The sequence below is a fragment of the Acanthochromis polyacanthus genome, chromosome 23 (assembly GCF_021347895.1).
Source record: "Acanthochromis polyacanthus isolate Apoly-LR-REF ecotype Palm Island chromosome 23, KAUST_Apoly_ChrSc, whole genome shotgun sequence".
Classification (NCBI taxonomy): Eukaryota; Metazoa; Chordata; class Actinopteri; family Pomacentridae; genus Acanthochromis; species Acanthochromis polyacanthus.
In genome coordinates, this window is record NC_067135.1 from 16,156,686 (window position 1) to 16,163,928 (window position 7,243).

General features: G+C 41.9%; 1 long non-coding RNA gene across 1 annotated transcript in view; it reads right to left on the reverse strand.

The window, feature by feature from the left end:
- LOC127532491 (uncharacterized) overlaps positions 1-6,775 on the reverse strand; it is a 343,671-nt gene extending 336,896 nt beyond the window's left edge. The window contains exon 1 of the long non-coding RNA XR_007939920.1: positions 4,627-6,775. This is a non-coding gene — a long non-coding RNA (uncharacterized LOC127532491). The remainder of the gene's footprint in view (positions 1-4,626) is intronic.
- Between the last annotated feature and the right edge of the window lie 468 nt (positions 6,776-7,243).

The following is a 7,243-nucleotide window of genomic DNA, read 5'->3' on the forward strand; positions in this document are numbered from 1 at the left end:
CTGACCCTTGATGCCAGCGCCACAAAAGTCCCAGACCAGAACAAGAACCCAGGGCGATTGCACGGAAAGGGCATCTCCGTAAAACATACCAGAGGCCAATCAAATAAAAAAAAACAAGCATGGATAGAGGGCACACAGGAAGAAGGAGAAAAACAATAAACAAGTCAACTCAGTTATATTCCACAAGGAGATAGCTAAGGTCACTCCACCTCCGCTGAATCACTTAGGAGAGGACTACAGCAGGAGATTGGGTTATTAACCCCTGAGGACACGCCAACAGGCACCGCATCAATGGGATCATCGCAGCAATGCAAATTCAAACATGTTGTGTTTTGTTGAATTCATACCGGAGAGCACTCTCCACTCAACCTTGACTTGAACCCTATGCATTTCATGTAGCAGTTTCAATTGATAGCGGCCATGATGTTTCTATCTGAATTGTGAGGATGAACTCCAGCACTCAAGTTTCATCTCTGCTGACTTCATGCGGAAGAAAAGATATTTTGAAAAAGTACACATGCAGGATATATAACATAACTCAGTGTCCCAGATTTCATGAATCCTGCAAAGAAAAGGGAACAGAGCAGACACCGGGGATCGTATTTCTTATTCCTCTGTTTTCTCCCCCTCTGTCTCAGGAAGGATTCTGCTGGTTTGAATTATTAATTATTTCTCTGCATTCGATTTGTATGACTTGTCACTTTCATCAAATTATACGTGGGCTTTCTAACTCATCTGGGCACATTCTTTTAATTCAATACACACATTCAATATACACATTGCACAAAATTCTATAGCTTTGACAGCTGATAGCCTATATACTTGAGAAATTTGATAGATAATTGTAACATATTTGAGACCTTTTTCTACTCTCAATTTTCACATGTTAAAAAACTATGACCCCCAAAAGTGTACAGGTGGCATCCTTTCCGAGATCCTTATTTATTCGCTTCAACCCTCTGAATTCCTAGCAGTTTCTGAATATTTTTCATTCATTGTGGGCTAATTTTACATTAAAATTGGAAGTTCTGCACCTCTGTGGAAACAGCATACCTATAGCAAGAAATATAGAGAAATTAATATGTCAACTGTGCAGGAAGAGACTGTTAGAAAGCCATAAATTATAAAGTTGACCAAAATAAATAAATAAAAATGAACAGTCTTTTTAGCACTGCTTTGGTCCCCATCAACTTCTGAGGGAAGATGCTAAAATGCTTAGTAGAACGAACAGGAAATGCAGCCGAGTGAAAATTCTCTCGAGTTTAATTGCTGGAGACATCTTTCACTTCATGCACAATCACTTGATTCATTGATAGTGTAATAAAGCATTAACTGGAGCAGCTTTATATTTGATAAATTAGAAATATCCAATGAGAAACATTAAACATTAAAATTGAAATAAGTTTAAATGCACATGATTTTGTAATGCCCCTTTTATCTGATGTTTACATATCATCAGAGAAAGGTCATCTGTCTCAGTGCATTTTTCAAGGGATCTGACCCTGATGAAGCCTGACCTCTGATGCATGACTTGTCACAGGTGGAGCAGTGGACACCACTTATTTTGTGCTAAAATGACTCATCATCTGCCTTTTGTATCATATTGTCTCAGTTGAGGCCAAAGTGAAGGCACTTGACCCCGGTCACCTCCCGGTTATTACATGCTCTGAAAATGATAGCAGTCAAGTCCACCTCTTATTTTCCCACTCTATCTTTAGTTGGCACTTCTTAATGGCAAACAGTTGGTTTTGCCACAAAGGCAGGCAAACAGTTCACATAAAACGCCCCGAGATGTTTTACTGCTAATGCCACCACACTGTCCAGCAAGAACCCAACTGCTCGTTCTGTCCGGCACTATTTCCCACTAAATCACATCTCATTGCTTTAATGACCAAATTTGTTAATAATCACACTGTAAATTGCTCATTAATCTTCCCTGCAACATCAAGCATTTCTGCACTACAACAACAATCTGCTGTGCTGGCATTCTGTAAGTATTTCCTTTGATCGAGTGAGAGATGGTCATCTGTTTTCGATTCAAAACCTCCTTGCTGACTGCAGATATTTGGATCAAAAAAAGAAAATCCATTCTGCACTCCTGCTAATGCATCTTTAGGGCTGAGGCTCAACAGAAGGATTGAGACATTCCTTGCCTGTACTCCAGGTTGTCTGTTTCTCAGTGTGTGCTCTCAGTTTTCCCCTATTATGAATACTGAAACTGCATTTTTGAATTGCCTTGGTGGCCCCTTCCCCCTTCTCGTATAGGCTCAAGAGAGGAAGGCATACTTAGAGACCTGAAATACTTTTAGCACTAATGTGCTGTTCAGTGAACCGTCACAGTGCCAAGATTGACACCATTTTTTACGCAGCCCCCCATTAGTGTCACTCAGCCTCCATCGTGGCACATTAAAATAAACTAATGATGTTTCTTCACCAAATGTCTCATGGAGTATTAGCCAAGAGAGCGGCTGCTCTGTACTTACTGCACTTTCACCTAAAAAACTGTATTAAAAGAAATTCCTTACTGTGTCAGAAATGTGTTACAGTTATGTTATATGCAAATGCCAGAAGAAAATCTTCGGAAGAAGAAGCCAATGGCTGCTTGCATCAGAAGCAATCCAGTATCATTGAGATGACACGAAGTGAAAACCTCCACTTTCTTCAGCCTCTGTTCTCTGTGTTGACCATGGCTGCTTTATTTAGGCTGTGTAGCGATGCAAGAGAGGCGGATCAGTGTCAGTGAGGCAGGCATGAGGCTTAGTTCCAGCCTAAGGCCATCCCTGTTTCTCTAGTGGCCTGCATAGAAAGCGTTTGAAGGCCCTTTTGCATGGACACCCTCCTCCCCAACCCTCTCTGGACACTACTCTGAAGCTACTGAAGGGGAAACTGAAATATGCTGCCTTTCCGCAAGGTCAGGCTTAGGCAGGACTGACACCTGCTGCTGGCCGTGTTTAACATGGCATCTAGGCTGTGCAACCCCCATCTTACTTCTCTATTGTGTCGAAAGTCTGGCTTTCATGCAGGTTACTTTGTGTCTGATTCTCTGTGCTGCAGCTGATAACAGCAAGGACTGACCAGTGTCTATTTTCAGTAGAAGATGACTGACTTCAGCTCATTGCAGGTACTGTTGCTATTTAGTGATGATGTCAATAGGTTTAGAAACTTTTCAGAGCCCTTAAGTGACCCTTTTTCGAAAACACTGTAATGTAGTGAATGCTGTCCAAGTTTTGTGAATCAGAGCTATTGTAAATAGTTTATTTTTGTGCTCTTAAAATAATTGTGTAAGTAATAAAATCATAATTTTTGTGCTGAATGACAGACAGCACTCTCACTGATAATGCTAAGATGGTGATTCAAAGTATAATGTTTACCAAGTTCAGCATTTTTGCGTTGTGCTTTAGCATGGTAATATTTGCTAACAAGAAAAAACACTCAGAGCACAGCACTCTGCCAAGGCTGCTCAGTTGTATCATTTCTGACAGACGAAATCTTTAAAAAAATGTGAGATCCGCAGAGGTCAATCAGTAGCAGGATCGCAATCATGTGATTATCAGCAGGCAGCTGATGTAGCATTCACTTGTAGTCGTAGGTACAGTGACACCGTGCCACTATCTTTAACTAATCATCCAGACTATAAGCTGCATCACTGCCTAAATCTAATCAATGTGTCATGTCTGACTTTCCCGGAAAATTTCATCCAAATCCGTTTAGAGTAATGTTGCTGACAGACAAACCAACAACAATCGTCACATAACTCCACTGCATTCTTTGGCAGAGTAATTAGCAGTAAACATAAAGTACAGCTGAGGCTAACAGGAATGTCATTATATTCTGACATTTGAATTTTGATACAAAGTCAAAGTACTTGGCTATTTAGGATTCAGACCTGATCATGAAACAAGAAGAATTTAAGGGAATTTATTCCAGTTCACGTATTCAAACACGTATGTCTGCACCAACTCGATGTAGGGATTGAGGCGTCTGGAATGGAACGTAGTTAAAACATTGCGTTATATGTGCACGTTTTCAGACTGCTCTGTCATGCTTGCAGCTTTAATTCTGACCTGGAAACAACTTTGTGTCTAACTGTACAGTGATATTTTTATCCTTGTACAAATTCAAAAGAGGGAAATGTTCTGTGCTTTACTTCTAAACACAAAATACCCTCCTGTGCCACGTCGTGCCTCATTATGTACTTATCTTCCCAACACACACATATGTTCTGACGGGGGAAAGTGAAATTAAATCTGAGGATAAAAAGACAAACTTTGCTTTTACAGGAACCCTGCACCTTATTATTTAGTCAAGTACCTGCCTTGCAAGCTTCCATTTTAGTTACCAAATGAATCGGCTGCTCAGTGAGCCATTACCATAGCAACCAATAACATTTTCAGGAGTGACTACTGCATGCAAAGAGAGTACATTACGTATGGTTTTATAAAAGTTCAAGGCACATTTTTGACTCTTTTAATGAGAAAACAAGCTTCGGTGAGTGTACTCGCCAGGGTCTTCCATGTTATGAATAGCTTGGTCGCCTATACATTACAGCACGAAATTCAACATGTCTGCCAGGGGTACTTGGGGAAATCACATTCCTTGGTGTGTGGGAGTGTTGCTTTTTATTACCTGCCTCAGAGCTTCAAATCCAATTCCATCTCCTCACTTCTCCCTGGGCCTACCTCTGTCAGTGCAGAGAGAACATTGGATAGGCGATGATGCAGCCTTATGGATGGAACGGCTATAGCCTGCAGGTGACTTTAAATTAACATCCTTCATTAAGAGCATCCATCACATGGGATCCATAGGGAATCACCTCCGAACATCCATGACAAGCAAGTAAGGAGCCCACAGAAAAAAAGCACTAATGTTGAATACTTGCACATCAGTCTTCAATGAAATAATCCACCTGTCCGACAAAAATGTCCTCAGTAGATTATTCTGGGTATAGGTGGAAGATGTCATAAGTTCTTGTTTTCCTGGCTCTGGCTGGCTGTAAAACAAGGCAGACTTTCCAGCCACGGCGTTAGGAAAAAGTCAGAATCTCACTGTGACAATTCGGTGCTGGAATGGAGAAGGCCTGGGCATAAATTCACAAGAGCCGTCTTTGTTTTGTTTTTTGTTTTTTTCCCCCCCTTTTATTTCCAAAAGCACAGCTGCATCCTTTATGAGGTGGAGAATGCCTAACCAGCCATCCAAGGCAGAAGACAGGCCAGCCATCCAGAGTGACAGCAAAGGGTGCTTCGTTTACATTCAGGGGGACTTAGACAATATTCCCCTCGCCAACTTATCCTGCTGAAGCAGCGACCACACTTGGCCGACAGAGCTGTGATTTTTTTCAGCGGCCTGGAAGCTCCAGGGCTAGTGGAGGCTTTAGCAAGGGGGAAGAGGCGAGAAATCTGGGCTGCCGAGCACACCACTGGGCCGGGATCCCTGAGTTGAATTTCTGAAAGGCTCATTATTCTGGATTGGGGAGAAAGTGGCATTGAGGGGTGGAAGGGGTGAACAGGAGCTCAAGGCAAAGTGTCCATCAGAGCTGCTGTGGTGCGTTTAGACACATCACCACTGGGACAAATGGGGATCAGGGGTTGGAGTGAGATCATATGACTCACCCGAGTCAGCACCACCCTGTTTCACTGTACAGATGGCACCGTCGTATAATTGATGCCCTGTAGACCAACTTGTTTTTGTTTCTTTCTGTCCTGATCGACCAATCTGAAATACTAAACAAAGCATTGATTTTAAACACTTAGTAAATAAAATGAAGATATTAATTGATCATGCACCTGTAACATGGTAAAGTCCCATTCAAAACAAACAAAAAAACGCACTATGTTCCATTTATATGACTGAATCCAGTCGTAATGCAGGAGAATACATTACTATCTCAGCTTACCACACTTAAAACTGACATCTCACCAATCTACATTCAAGGGCTTCAAAAGGGAATAAAATTATGAGGAAATTACAAGGCAAGTGAGTTTTGGTCCCACATGGGGAATTAAAACTTATTATCTGTGACAACCTGTCAGCCAGTGAGAACTCAAACATGAGCACAAAGCTCCGAGAGCCGCAGAAGGGAGTAGCAAAAAAGAATGATAAAAGAAAAGGGGAAGGAAAAGAGAAAGGGGCAGTTACAGACATCATTTTTGCACGGAAAAAGCACCTCCCGGTAGGCTGAGCAGTAACTGTTTTCGACGACTGTGATATGACAAGCTTGATCTCAATGTACAGTGTGGTCATACAATTTTTTAGATGTCACGTTTGTTTTGTATTTGGAGTGAGCTGATCCTGTTTAAATGATACATTGAGCACTTCGATGCGATTCTTTCAGCAGATGGCTCCAACTAAAGGCGGTGCATAAAAACCAATAAGCCCCAGTACGACTACGCAGCGCAATTATTGAACAATTCTGGACTTGTGCTGTTGAAAGGAACAATAAAGAAAAAGGGAGAATAAATCATATATCACCTGTCATTAAATCAAGTTTAAGCATAGCCATCACAGTCACTTTAACCAGTTCAAGGGAATTACAATACTCTCCAGAGTCGACAGTCAGATGCAATTAGTGGGACTGATGGCAAATTAGACTAAATGATCATGCTATCTGATTTAATGGGCCTGGAGTGGCGCTCACTTGCACTCCCATAGTCATGATGTCATCAACATGAATCCCAAGAGAGCGAGTCATTTTGCTTTAATGCTCCCCAAGGAAATCCACTCCGATTCGGTCCACCCGCCCCTAATATTCCACCTGGGAATGCCCAGAGAGCTGCATAAAAGCATGGCAAAGCTTAGGAAAAAAACTCCAGAAAGAAAAGTGCTCCTCAGAAGTTGGTCCAAACATCCAAGCATCACCAAGTTTAGGCAACTTCAAAACAGCCCGAAATACTTGGCTACGTCTCAGAGATGCTTTTCTTCTAACAGAAACAGGTTTTGCGTGTGGTAGTTTTTGACCAGCTGCGTGCTTTCTTTGCCTCATCTCCCACTGAATATGTGAACAGAATTCGTACAATGAGCTCCGGCAACCACAGGCCTCCCTGTTAAATAATACAGAGGCAGGGAGGAAGAGGGGGTGAGGTGGGGGATGAGGAGAATTTTGGTTGCTCATTCCTCGGCTTTGTGTCATCCTGCTGACATCTGCTACATTTGCATGGCAGCTGGAGATCCTTGGATTAAGCGCTTACAAGAGTATTGCCATATCTCATTTAACAACATAATCATCTTATGAGGAAAGCGATGTTTC